The 15,087-nt window shown below is 38.1% G+C and overlaps 1 protein-coding gene across 1 annotated transcript in view; it reads left to right on the top strand.

The window, feature by feature from the left end:
- Nucleotides 1-1,084: 1,084 nt before the first annotated feature.
- Nucleotides 1,085-15,087, top strand: part of CLVS1 (clavesin 1) — a 193,894-nt gene continuing 179,891 nt past the window's right edge. The window contains exon 1 of the mRNA XM_004602429.2: nucleotides 1,085-1,253. The gene's annotated coding sequence lies outside the window, so the exon portion shown is untranslated. The remainder of the gene's footprint in view (nucleotides 1,254-15,087) is intronic.

The following is a 15,087-nucleotide window of genomic DNA, read 5'->3' as shown; positions in this document are numbered from 1 at the left end:
TTTTAAGTGAATGATATGTTGTGTCACTTAGACCATACCCAGGGTCTCCCATATTTTTTATGCCACTAGATTATATCCCTTGCTCTTGGCTAGTTTATTTATTTGACTTACTATTTTTAAGGTTTATATTATAGAATACATAGTACATTCTTATTTTTGTTGAAAATTGCCATCCCATTGGATCTTAGTACTTTGTTTCTTTTATCTGTTCACTATTCTATAGGCCGACCCGGGTTTGATTCCTCTGTCCCTCTCGGAGAACCGGGCAAGTTACCGAGAGTATCCTGCTGGCACAGCAGAGCCTGGCAAGCTACCCATGGTGTATTCCATATGCCAAAAACAGTAACAAGTCTCACAATGGAGACATTACTGGTGCCCGATCAAGCAAAGTGATGAATAACAGGACAGTGCTACAGTGCTATATATGTGATTTTCGTGTGAAATTTATATTTGCTGCAATTTTTCCAAGGGATTACTTCTATTTCAACATTTTCAGTTTCAAGAAAGTATTTTATGAACTCAAGTTAATTCTTTACTATTGTTACTGTTCCTCTAGTGTTTTAAACACCTGCTTGGGCTGAAATCACTTAAAATATTTTCTCTATTTTTTCAAGTTAAAAATTTTATTAAGCTCTTAGTTGGAATGAAATTTTGTGCAATAAGGACTTAATCTGATACTTTTCTAAAGCTTTTGCTTTCCTTTCTCTCTCCCCCCCAACATTTACTTTTGACACCATTTGTTAATAAAACAATCCACCTTTCCCCCCTCACCCTCTCCAGATCTGTTATACTTTTTTTTCTTATCTGTTACATGTTTACACACATAAGTACACAAAGGTCTGTTTCAAAGCTTGCATTTAATAGGTCTAAAGGTTTTGTTCTTAAGGTTCTATTTATGCAGCGGTGGGGGAGCATCAGAGGAGGTGCTGTGACTTCAATACTTTTTTTTTTAATTCCCAAACGTAACAAAATTAAAATCATTCTTGAAACTGTCTTGACAGAACAGGGGAGAACAGCTGTGAGGAGGTGTTTAGGACCCAGGGGAAAGCGAGGCTGGGTATAGAAGGACAGAGTCTCAGGCGCACACGCCTCCTACCAAAATCACAGCCCCGTGGAGCCGGGGCTCTCATTCACAGCTTTCGAGAGAAATCTGAGCCGACCCTGCCAGCATAGGGGATCTCACCCACTCAACTCAGCAGCGAGGACACCTGCAGAAACACACTCCCAAAGCAAGGCTGAGCGGCCGTGTGAAGGTATTTGTTGCCTTTTTTCTTCCTTGTGTATTTGCTGCGCCTCCCCGTCTTTCCCCCTTCTTGCGATGCTATGGCTGCGGCGTTTCAGCACTGGGGTGCGTGGACAGCTCCCATCTGCAATCCCTCTGCACTCCCTTCTCCCCCACCTGCACCCCACTCTGCACAGCCTCCGCGACCCATCCTTCTCCCCGCGCTCCCCCACCCCATCAGCACCCCCATCTCCACCATCGCCGTCATGATCTCCACCATCACCAACCCGGCAACTACAGTCAACACAACTGTGTCTTGTCACTTAGACAAAGCCAGAGGTTCCGCAGGGGGAAGGAAAAGAACCCAAGTTTTCAGACGTGGGAAGGAAAGTTCAGGTGGACGACATCCCTGAAAACAAAGAAAGACGCCTGCGTGAGAGGAAGGAAAGTGAAGCTAGAAGAGAGACCCCGGGCAGGGGCAGGGGGACAGATGGGGCACTTGCCAGACACCAGCAGTTAGCCAGCTGCCTTTCAGCAGATTAGAGACTCGTTAGTTCGGGAAATTAACATGGCCTGGGGCACAGTGTTATTCCTGTAAAACAGATATATAAGCTTAACCCGTGTCTCTGGTTTTCCAATGGAGAATCACCAGGAAGCAGGGTGGGGGTGACTGATGACTCATATTCACCCACACGCCTGCTTTCCTTCCTAAGTGTTTATGTCAGAAACTCTGAAATTAAGTTTATTACTGAAACGTTTTCTTAAACGGGGACCTCTAACGTTAACTTTATGGCTAGAGGGAAAATTAAATGATAATGATGATGATGATGATGGTGATGATGATGATGATGAAAAGAACCTAAGAAATGGAGCTCTCATCGGAAAGTGCTGTTTTTTTTTTCAAATGTCTCTTCCTGTCTACTTATTTTATTTCAATCTTCTATCTTAAACCTCTCTTTGAAGCAAAAGAAGATAGATTCCTTGTCCAAATGGTCAAAGTGGTAATGATATTCAGAGCAGATGGTCTGGCTTTGTTCATCACTAGTCAAGGACTCACTTGGATTTGGAAGGCGAGATTTTTGTGTGCTTTCTCAGTAATCAGGCGATAACACCATTTTCCTATAACAGTAAAGGGTAACAGAGTGCAAAAATTGAAAAGGCATTTTATGTAACTGTTCTACCAAGCTCTGCCTTCAGAGTGCCATCGTTTCTATCAGCTGAAGGGAAGTTGGAATATCTTTCAAATATCTTGAAGGTCCAAACCCGTGCCATACCACCTTTGTGCTTCATCTATTTAAGAGAGCTTAAAATGAAATATATATTAGTTCTTGAGACTATCTTTAAAAAAATCTTTGAATGGCTACATATTTTATTGATTTTTACACAGAAAATTATTGGGATATTTTTGTTTTTAATGAGATCATCATCCTAATTTTTAAAAGATTACTCTTTATTAAAATGTTGTCAAATTATATCAGAAACAAAGTTTTAACAAGAGCACAGAAATATTTTACAAAACACTCTTATATACTTACTACCTCTTTAAAACTAAAAAAAGTCAGTGAAGTTAGTTTCATTTAAAACAACTTGCTCATAATCAGAATGGTCACAGACAGTCTTCCAGAATTTTAAAGGGAAAACTCATAGGAAATACTCTTGTAGGATGAGAAATTAGTAGTATAGTGCCAAAAGTTATTTACTGGTACTCATTGTGTAAACATTGGCATAATTCTGTCTGTAAATTCACTTGCTTCAGAATTCACATTAATAAATAAAAATATTTTGTAAAGTGGATTTAGAGTGGAGATTGTGATTTTAAAATTGTCCTTAGATTGGCAATATTCACAGTAAGTAGGATCTCTCAAGTAACAAGATTCTTTAAACTCGCATATGTGTCTGGAAAGAGATTTTTAGACCAGACAATTATTTAAAGTGTTTATATTGCAGCTCTAGCTGCTTCAAACTAGAAACTCCCTGTGCCTCCAATACTATTCTCTTCTTGTGCTTAATACAATTTCTGGAGTCTGGGGAAATTTCAAAACAATGCTGCTTCATGAGATTTATAGGCATATGTCTCAGAAGTGATGTCTTTTTCTCATTGAAATATTATGCTGAACTTATTAATTTTTATACAGTGATACAATACTGGCTTCATCTTCTGTTTTGCCTGATTTTATATTAGGGAAACATTTCACTTTTGTATGTCTTCTGTAACAGAACTTTCTCCTTTTAATAAAGAATTTAAAAGTGAACAGAACATATTTTCAAGCAAAGTGATGTCTCACTTTTGTAGACATGCTCACAGAGGGGTGCATCCTTTTATAATTATGGAATGTAAAACTGGAAGGTCACTCATTTAGCCAAATCGGGAATTTGAAGCTTTTCAGACTTGGTGGTGTCCTGTAGTCTTTATAAAAGAGCACCGTATTCATGCTCAAACGCTTATTCATGATTTTATATACTTCCTTATATCAGAGATATCCTTGGTCAATGAATTCAGACTGACTTGTATCTTCTCTGCTTTATGCTTGCACAGTGACTCATACAGAGGTGTGATAACCACAGAGTGGGTTTATGAAATAGAAAGTGTGGGGAAATGCAGACATATCAAAAATAACCCTCAGAAAAATTCCCTTAGCCAAGAGTGATCTTTTCCCCTGTTGTTGATCATTTTATTCAGATTTTACCAGAGTAATGGTGTTTCAGGGTGAATTATAGCAAGTCTACATCCCCTAATATTAATAAATTTTATGTAACAAGTATCTCTAGAGAAAATTATGTTTAATTTATAATGTAAATTTTCCTAATTTTAAGTAAAGTTTGGCTACTTTTGTTTGATATTTCAAGATGTAGAAATCAAGTGTTCACACTTCCCATTAAAAAAACCCTTTCATAAATTCACTATTCAGTTCTTCTGCTGTTCTCAGCATTTCATAATCTCTGATCTAGTCAGGTCACTCAAAACTATCTCATTTTTACTTGTTATGATCCTTATGTGACATGGGATATCAGGGGAAAATCCACGTGGAAAGCTAAGTTTTTTATGAACTTTTCTTTTCCCTACATCTTAGACTTAAAATATTTTCATTTGTGTTTGATATTATCTACTCTTCTTTCTTGGAATCTTTTAGCCAGGTTTCCATTTAGTATGTTTTAGGCAGACCACTTTCTTCATTTCTTTTCCTTAAAACAGCATCACATCTTATCAGCTTGTGTTATTATTCAAGTATCTTTTGTTCCAAACTTATGTGTGTCAAGTTCTAATATATTCAAGGTACACTGTCCTGTAGTTTTAAAGGAAGTAAAAGTCTAGAAATGGCAAATGGGGGATCCAGTCAGATTTTCTGCTAGAAAAAGACCTTTAGTTGATGTATAGTCAAAATTAAACAACAAAAGAATGAGTTTTTCCCCCTTCTCTTTCCCTACTTTCATATATTTGTTTCCTCCCTCACTCATTTCTTAATTGCTTTCAGTTGATATAGAGAACATGTAAATATATGAATTACCTAAGAGGCTATTATGAGAACAAGTGCTCCAAAAGGAACTGGCACTCTGAGGGTGCTTTTACTCTCATCTCAGACAATGTAGCACTGTACCTACAGACAATATACACCCTGATCTCAGAGGCAATTAACCTCTCTTCTCACCCCATTTGGTTCACTATAAATCCTCTGGACTACCATTTTCCAAATATTCATGTGCATGCAAATTGCTGGTGACTCTACAACCCATTCAGAAAGGTCCTAAAAAGTCTCTAGACTATACAGCATTAGCTACTTTTGTTTGATATTTCAAGATGTAGAAATCAAGTGTTCACACTTCCCATTAAAATGCTGTCGATCATGGATTTGAGAAACAAAGTTTCTTTCCTTTACGGAAGGACTCCCAGGAAGTGCTCAGAAAGCCCAGGAGCTGCACATCATACTAGGCCAACAGGTTGGGTACTTCAATATTTGGATGGGTAATGCAGTTTTACTGGGACAAGGATGTGTTTGGGGCCACCAGGGCCACGCTGGCAGTGCTTTGAGACCTCTAGCGCTACACCCAAATGGGTACTTAGAGGCCCGTTTGGTGCTGAGTTTAAAACCCAGCTTTTGGAACATGCCAGAAACACACAGTTGACCACTGAGCTAGCTTTGTGGTCCATCCTTTTAATTATTTTTAGGTAGAAAGTTCCCTACCATATTTGTCTGATTATTAAATATTGGCACTCACGAATCAAAAATGATTCTATGCTCTGAAGCTCAGTAATCAAAGCTTCAATAGAGAAGAAGGTTACACAAATAACCCATTTGCTTCTACCCATGACACTGCTGTTTTTGACACTGGCCAGGACGTTTTTTTTCTTTATTTAAACAAAATTTTTTATTGTATCACCATGAGACAGACCGTTATAAAGCTGTTCATGATTGGGTTTCATGTTCCAACCCCTGTCCTTCCACCAGTGTACATTTATCAGCACCACTGTCCCCAGTTTCCCTCCTACCCCACCTAAAGACACCCCTCCAAGCTTGCCTCTAGAGAGACACTCCTCCTCCTCTTCTTCTTCTTCTTCTTCTTCCTCTTCTTCCTCTTCCTCCTCCTCCTCCTCCTCTTCTTCTTCTTCTTCTTCTTCTTCTTCTTCTTCTCCTCCTCCTCCTCCTCCTCCTCCTTCTTAGTCTTTGTCATCGTCTTCCTTCTCCTCTTCCTCCTCCTCCTCCTCCTCCTCCTCCTCCTCCTCCTCCTTCTTCTTCTTCTTCTTCTTCTTCTTCTTCTTCTTCTTCTTCTTCTTCTTCTTCTTCTTCTTCTTCTTCTTCTTCTTCTTCTTCTTCTCCTCCTCCTCCTCCTCCTGCTTCTTAGTCTTTGTCATCGTCTTCCTTCTCTTCCTCCTCCTCCTCCTCCTCCTCCTTCTTCTTCTTCTTCTTCTTCTTCTTCTTCTTCTTCTTCTTCTTCTTCTTCTTCTTCTCCTCCTCCTCCTCCTCCTGCTTCTTAGTCTTTGTCATCGTCTTCCTTCTCTTCTTCCTCCTCCTCCTCCTCCTCCTCCTCCTCCTTCTTCTTCTTCTTCTTCTTCTTCTTCTTCTTCTTCTTCTTCTTCTTCTTCTTCTTCTTCTTCTTCTTCTCCTTCTTCTCCTTCTTCTTCTTCTTCTTCTCCTTCTTCTTCTTCTTCTTCTTCTTCTTCTTCTTCTTCTTCTTCTTCTTTCTTTTTCTTCTTCTTCTTCTTCTTCTTCTTCTTCTTCTTCTTCTTCTTCTTCTTCTTCTTCTTCTTCTTCTTCTTCTCCTCCTCCTCCTTGTTGTTGTTGTTGTTGTTGTTCTTCTTCTTCTTCTTCTTTTTCTTCTTCTCCTTCTCCTTCTTCTCTCTTTTTCTCTATCTCTCCCTCCTTTGGGGCATTGTGGTTTGCAATACAGATACTGAAAGGTGCTCATGTATATCCCTATGCCTACTTTCAACACTTAGTTCCTGTCCAGCATGATCATCTACAACTATTCTTTGTCATACTGGCCCCTTCTCTATCTTACCTACTCTCCACCCCTGACACATTTGTGGTATATTTTCACCATTAACCAGTCCTCTTGGCCCCTGTTTCCCTTGACATTGTTTTTACTATTATTTTTTCTCTTTCTTTTAACTGATGCTAAGTTTGTACTAAAAAGTTCAAATAATTATTTTTAAAACAGGAGCATTGATAGCCAGTGAATTCTTTGTCTTTTGGAAGGATGGGTGGACTTTTTGGGTCTCACCCAGCAATGTTCTGGTTACTCTGCACTCAGGAATTAGTCCTGGCACTGCTTGGGGGAACCATATAGGATACAAGGAGTCAAACCTGGGTTGGCCACATGCAAGATAAATGCCCTACACCCTGTACTATCGATCTGGTTCTGAGCAATGAATTCTTCCAGTGATGGTTAAATGGTTTAGGAAAAAAATTCCATTGTGTCAACATTTTTTTTCCTAAATTGACTAAATTTAACTGATTATTTCCAACTCTTATTTTCATACTGGTTTTTACTTAAAATACAATGAGGAGTATGGGAAATACTATCATAATTCAAAACTTATCTACTAAACATAATGTGGGAGAAAAAAATCCCATGTCTTTTCTGTCAGTCACATTCTCCTTCATCTCCATAAACTATCTCAAAATAAACACGAAAAATACAATTTTTGTTATTTCTCTGGATCTCAGGACATGATCTTCTGTCAATTAAGTCCACTTCATTTGAGTTATAATCTGTTCTAATTCTATTCTGGCATCTATTTTGAGAAAGAATTTCTCAGTATCTCTACTTTGATGGAACTCATTTCAATTTATTTTTAATCTTTCTTAAGAGAAAATGGGAGCAGATGACTGTTTAGTTGCTATTTCAAAGGGAGCTAAGGGAGTTGACACAATGAATATTTATGTGGCAAGGGCAAGCCCTGGGCTAGGACAGAGCTAAAGGTGAAAGAAGTTGACTCTGAGCCAAGGGCTAAATTCTGGTCATGCTACACTTTCAGATGATTAAAGGTCTCCTTTTTGTCCTTCCAGACTTCTCACTTTCCTTTGCACAAATAGTTTATATCTGCAAATTGTCTCATGGTTTACAAAATGTCAATGGATTGCGGGAGTGGGAGTTGCTTTGTTTCTTTCTTACAGGGTAAGTCACTTACCTGAACTTGTGCAGTAAAATCCTACAAATCCTGACGGTCAATCTCAAATTCATTATTTGGGGAAAAGATTCCTTTTTGATAAACATCAGAGGATGTTATATTCCACCAACCCCTGAGATTTAAATATAGGATCTACTGGCAGTAAGGGAGCATATCATTTTTCAGGAGAGATTTCAAATACAGTTGTACTTAAAAAAAGATTTTTTGCTCACTGTGGTTTTCAATTTTGCCCTATATGTATCAGCAGCCTCTATTTCTATTTCATTCAGTATAAAAATTCTTTCAGCGTTCCTGGGAGAAAATACATCGTCTGTTAAAAATGTGAAGTGAGATTTTAGAAAGGTGAAGAGCCATCCTTATGGCTCTTCTAATTCAATTTGCATTTGAAATTTGGAAACATAACTTTCATACTTACTGCTGGCTGAGGTAGGTCATTAAAATTTCATGTAGAGAGCTTTATCACTGAGATACACTTTTAATCTTTTTTCTTCTAAGAGAAAGCCACAAATGTAGTTTCCCACTACATGTAACTATGTATATTTACTCACACATATAAATGTATATATGTATATAGACATATACATATATCTATATGTTTTGGTTTGGTGCACATATAGCAATGTTCAAGAGTTACACCTGGCTCTGTGCTCCAGATTACTCCTGTAGGGCTAGGGGTCCATGTGGGATTGAACCATTGTTGGCTGTATATAGGCAAGCACGCTACACACTATACTATCTCTCCAGCTCCACAATTTTATATTTTTTGTTTTGTTTTGTTTGCTTTTTGGGTCACACCTGGCAGTGCACAGGGGTTACTCCTGGCTCTGCATTCAGGAATTACTCCTGGTGGTGCTCAGGGGACCACATGGGACGCTGGGAATCGAACCCGGGTCGACTGTGTGCAAGGCAAATGCCCTATCTGCTGTGCTATTGCTCCAGCCCCCACAATTTTATATTTTTATTAACTTAAGTGTATGTGTACTTTGAAAATATTTGTTCTACTATATATAAGTTACTGTTAATTAGTTATTAATGTTCTTATATTACATTTTTTTTGGTTTTGGGGGAGCAGTCCACACCCGGTGTTGCTCAGGGATCACTTCTGGCTCTGTGCTCAAGGATCACTCCTGGTGTGCTCAGGGGATCATCTGGGGTGCTAGGGATTTAACCAGGTCAGTTGCATACAAGGCTAGAACCTTAACTCCTCTACTCTGTGTTCAATCCGAATATTGTGTTTCATATAATATTTTATACTTCTGGTCATGACCACAATTCCTCTTTTTTGTTTGTTAAGTTAGAACAATTTTATTGTATTACTTAAATTATCTTCCTTAGAAATGGTGCTGTATGGGTATGTTTCTGTTGTGTGAGTAACTAGTTGAACATGACACTGTGGACACTGCCTTGAATTGTATGGAGAAAGGACCTATTCCAAAAGGCAAAAAAAAGATCATGAACAAAGAGTTTTTTGTCATATAAGCGGGTGAAAATCTTTCTTCTGATAGTTTTATCTAAATATTTTATATATACTTTCATTTGACAAGTAGTAATCTATTATTTAAGAGTTGGTGTGAAAATTAACCATATAAGGTTAATTGTTCATTTTCCCCCACTGCCAACCTTAATACTAGCTAGATGCACAATTTTCCTGTTTCAATATTGTTGCTTATCTTGATAACAAATTATGGTATCAAAAACAATATTACAGTAACTATAATAAGGAACCCTTCCTTTCTGAAGCACCTTTACGTTTCTTACTTCTTTTGGTTCTTTGCATTTTCCGGGAATGATCGCTCTTTTCTGCTTATTAAAGAATCACTGTGGGGCTGGAGCAATAGTACAGCGGGTAGGGCATTTGCTTTGCACGCAGGTGACCCAGGTTCGATTCCCAGTATCCCATATGGTCCTCCAAACACCGCCAGGAGTAATTCCTGAGATGCAGAGCCAGGAGTAACCCCTGAGCATTGCTGGGTGTGACCCAAAAAGCAAAAAAAAAAACCTAAAAAAAAAGAATCACTGTAACAATAAAATAATTGTAATAAAATCCTTCGAAATAATACATACATGCATGTGTATGTCTGTGTATAAATTGTGACTATAACTTAATGCTTGTACTGAGTGTGTGATATAAATGATAGCTGATATAAATGATAGCAATAAAATCTAAAATAGCCAAGGTAGATTTGATTCAAATTATTGTCCTTTCTGAAGTGTTTCTTCCCCTAAGTCCCCTGGCTCAGAAAGACTAGGATGCATGTATAATAGTTGTGTGCACACATGTACATCCTTGTCTCTCTGTGTCTGTGTGCATGGAAATGCACTTTCTTTGGACTAAATTCTGATAAGAGAAAGATGCAAATAGATTTCTTTTAATGAATATATTAGATGAAGCATCTGTTTATAATCTATGGTTGTTATGAATTTCCCCTCTCTCTTACACAAAAATCCTACTAAATAATCCTTCTGGTTTATTAGAAAAACCTGAATTAGAAAGGAAAGTTAGTTTCTACCTGATTCTTGCTTAAGGGTGAGTTATTTTTCATATAATTGGAGTTATTTATAAATATAGAATTGTTTGGGACCCAACAAGAAATAATTTATTTCTGAAGTTCACATTATTCTTTTTAAAATACTCTCCTTTAGGGAGGTACCACATCTTGTAGTACTCAGGGCTTATTCCTGGCTCTGTATTCAGGAATCATTCTGGCAGGACTTGGAGAAAAATATGCAGTGTTGGGAATCATAACCAGGTTAGTCACATGTATAACAAGTGTTCTATCCACTATGCTATCTTTCTAGCCCTTGAACTAGCCTTTTCGTTAAAAGAAAATATATAGAGAAAGGGCTAAAATGGGTTTAATTGTAAATAACAAATTCTATATTTTAAAATAGTGTTATTTATATTGTAACGAAATGTGTATGAGATATTTCAGATAGTAACTGAAAGATTAGGCTGCCTAAGTATGTATGTCCCCTTATGTATATTTAGATATCTAAAATGGCAACTTTAGAAGACATTTAAAAGAAGTGAAGTTTTAAGAGGATCAGTAACTTGTGCAAGATAATATAGGCCTTAGAAGTAAATAGTGGCACCTCTTAGTTACTTATGAAGGTGAATAACATAGTATGAAAGACCATGGTACCTGTGAAAGATTGCTTAGGGATGAATCCAGTTGATATTTCATTGTATTTGTGAACCTTGGAAAGGTTATTTAGCCTCTCTATGCCTCAGTTTTCTCACATAAAAAGGAGAAATATTTCATACTGTTATTCTAAAGATTAAAAAGAGTTATGTAAGTGACAATTGGATTAATAAATAGTTATAATGAATTATGGCCATTCTTATTCATACCACCAGGATAGAAAATGTTTCTACCTTCCTTCATCTATAACCAAGTTTTAAAATTTTTTTTAATTTTTATTTTTTTTTGCTTTTTGGGTCACATCCAGCAATGCACAGGGGTTATTCCTGGCTCATGCACTCAGGATTTACTCCTGGTGGTGCTCAGGGGACCATATAGGATGCTGGGAATCAAACCCGGGCCGGCCGCATGCAAGGTAAATGCCCTATCAACTGGGCTATCGCTCCAGCTCCCTAACCAAGTTTATTTTTTATTTTTTTTATTGAATCACCATGACATACACAGTTACAAAGTTGTTCATGATTGAGTTTTAGTCAAACAATGTTCCGACACGTGTCCCTTCCCCAACATACATTTTCGCCACCAATGTCCCTAGTTTCCATCCTACCGCTCTCCCCACCCCAGCCTACCTCAATGACAGGCACTTTTCATATTTTTCTCTTTCTCTGTCTCTGTCTCTGTAATGTCTGTCTCTGTCTCTGTCTCTCTCTTCTTTTAGGCAATATGTGTAACCAGTGTTTTATACTTGTTTTACCAATTTAGAAAAGTCCAATGGAAACCAAGTTCTTTGTGTTAATCAAAGATTACATACTACATATCCATTGAAAATGCTACAATCTCCAGAATATTCTTGTATAGGTTTACCTTGCTCTCTGAAAATAGAATTTTTCAATGAAACTCTTTGTAATCTGAAATGGCATAGAACAAAGAAGCAATTCCACTACATTAAAAAAAATTTTGTCATTACAAGACCCTCACAATAGCCTAGGAAATCATATCAAATAACACATAAAATCTAAAATCACAATCACCCTAACATATAGTAAAAACAAAAACTACGCAACTAGGACAAAGTAATGGTAGGGAAGAAACTTGGAAGTGCCCTTCCTCACTTGTGGTATGTATCTCGGGACACAGTGCTCCTGGGAAGGCTTGCTACAGTACAAACACTGAACCCTAGTTTTATTTTATGACTATGCATCATTTATAGAAAAATCAAAATCCCCTTTGAAATTTCTACAGGATTTTCATAAGAGCACAATGAGATAATCTGAACTTTTATAAAGCCTAAGACAGACATATGGCACTGCATAGCAATTAAATATTACCACTGAAGCAGTTGTTCATAGAGCAGTCTATTCAGACTTCTCACATGGAGAGTTTGCCTTTAATGGAACATACCATTTTCATTCTAAGTATGAAATTCTGGCTCAGTTACTATGCCGAGAAGCTTCTCTTATATTCTGAATATTTAATAAAATTGCAGATCAAGGTAAATTTATTCAGATGTTATAGATTAGAGGCATAGGTCTATGTGAAAGTGGCTTATGAAAAATGTGACTTTTAAATTTCCCCTTGGACCCATAGTAATTTATCTAGGAAATATTGTGAGTTCTCTGACCTGTAAGGTAAGTAACTTGCTCCTAGAAACTTTAAATCTTCTGCAGAGGAGGAGCCAGTGTTATCTCGTGTGCTCCGAATGGCTTGTGCTATGGCTTGGAGCTGCAGCATTATGCAGTGTGCTTCAGGGAGATAATGGTATAAAGTACAATGCACCTAAGCAGTTACTTTAGGGGAAAAAAATTGAATAGATGAGGGAAGAAATGAAAAAAAAGTTACAACTCTAATTGTAGGAAAATACTGGTAGAGGTCTCCAACTCGTAAGGGAAACAACTTTCTCAGTCTTGGAGTTTTTCAACACTTCCTTTATTCACTGTCTGTTGATCAGCCCCTGTTCTGTGGCAGACACAGTTCCAGACACTGCGAATGGGTAGGAAGCATCACAGAAATCATGTTCTTGGATCTTACCCTCTTCGTCTATTATTTGGATTTTTTGTGCTATTTTGATTTTTTCCCAAATCACACAGCAATGGTTGGAGGTTGCTCTCAGCTCTGTGCTGAGGAGGCCGTTCCTGGTGGTGTTTGGGAGACCATGTAGAGCTGAGGATCAAACCTGGCCCTCTTGCATATTAAGCATGTGTTCTATCCCATGAGTGGTCACTCCAGCAGATCTGATCCTCTTTGTTTAGCCGCTGTACTGTGGACATAGAGATGAGTAGGGTCTAGGGAGGGGGAAGAGCAACAAATTGTGCTGTAGTTAGGGTTGTGGGTTACCTCTAAGGGGTGATTCCTCGAGAATATTCTCCAAAATGGCTCCTGAAAGACAATGTTATACTTTTCAGAGATGCTTATCAAGGGTCATTCTAGGCAGACAGGACATTTTCTTCTTTCCCCCAGGCCCACAGAGGTTGAAAGAAACTGCAAGTCTCCAGCGTGAGTAGCTGGTTGGAAGGATGAAACTGAAATGATAGAGAAGGATCATGTCATGGAGCATCTTGTGACACAATTTTATACTCTCCCCTAGGACATGTGACATAGCTTTATACCCTAACCTAGGACATCTGACATACTCTACCTTAGGACATGTGACATAGTTTTATACTCTACCTTAGGACATGTGACATAGTTTTATACTCTACCTTAGGACATGTGACATAGTTTTATACTCTACCTTAGGACATGTGACATCGTTTTATACTCTACCTTAGGACAGTTGGAAGCTCGTGGTCTATGTCAGTCAAGAAATAACAAGGTCCATTTTCAATTATAGACAATAGAAAGAATGGACTGGAAGGAGCAAGACTGGCAGAAGGAGCTAAAAGGAGGACGTTGCAGGGCTAAAGAGATGGGCAATGATGTGGCTTAGGCAAAGACCATAAACATATAGCAAAAGCAGGGCATATTTGAGAAATGTTTCAGAAGTGATTGCCTGAAAGTGGGTGGTAAGGATGAGAGTGGAATTGTAGATGACTCCCAGGTTTCTAACATTGAAAACTGCACAGAAAATGATGCCAATCACCAGGAGATGAGGACAAAGAGCAAATTCAGGATAAGGAGCTATGAGTCGTTCAGTTTAGAGCATATTGAGTTTGTGGTGTCTAGGGGACAGTTAAAGTGGAGGTGTTTAGTATTAGTCAGATATGTCTGCAGAGAACCATGGTCTGACAGTATCCACATGTGGGTGGTTAAATTGGGGGACAGAAGCCTGGAAGACATCACACAAAATTAACATGCCAGAAAGGGAAGACTTTGCACAGGTGGGCAGAATGCTAAGAGAAATTCAGGTACTGGAGGAACAGAAAATGGTGGGAGAATGGGAAAGTTTTAAGAATGCAATTTTCAATAGAAAATACTGATAGAGGTTACACATAAGAAATATGGTAATTTTTTTGTTGAGTCAAAGGTCATTCACAAATAGGGTGACGTGTGTTTGAACTTACTTGGATAAACCCAGTTAATTTTGTTCTATCATCAAATCATCATTATCACTTGTCCTTGTCTTCCCATTAATCTTTGATTTGCTCGAGCGGGTGCCAGTAAAGTCTCCATTTGTCCCTGTCGCGTGCTAGTGTAGCTCAATGATATCTGCTTGCTCCAGGAACAGGAAGTGCCACAAACCATTCATTCAGGGTTTTGATGAAGAAGTCTGACTATCTTTTTGGAGGGCGGCCATGCAGTCTTTTGACGTCCAGTGGAATGCAGCATCATCATTACTATTATTCTTAGCACTTGCTGGACAGCACTTATTTTCCTTTACTATCTGAAGTTCCTAAGAATGGGTCAGAAGCAAGACTGTTCTCTTTCTTGTTTTCACACTGGACAGATCAAATTACTGTCTTTAAAAATAAATTATGAAGGAATTATTTTATAAAGAAAATTATTACTATTAATTATGTGGCTCTTGGGATAAAACCTAGGATCTTGCACTTGTGAGGCATAATGTTCCTATGCCATTGTGAGCTATGTTTCTGCCATAAAGTTTTATTATTCTATGATCACTGCATTACATTATTCATCGATTTGCTTGAGCAGGC

The sequence above is a fragment of the Sorex araneus genome, chromosome 2, assembly GCF_027595985.1.
Source record: "Sorex araneus isolate mSorAra2 chromosome 2, mSorAra2.pri, whole genome shotgun sequence".
Taxonomy (NCBI): Eukaryota; Metazoa; Chordata; class Mammalia; order Eulipotyphla; family Soricidae; genus Sorex; species Sorex araneus.
Note: the sequence above shows the minus strand (reverse complement) of the source record. Positions and strands in the feature narration are given on the sequence as shown.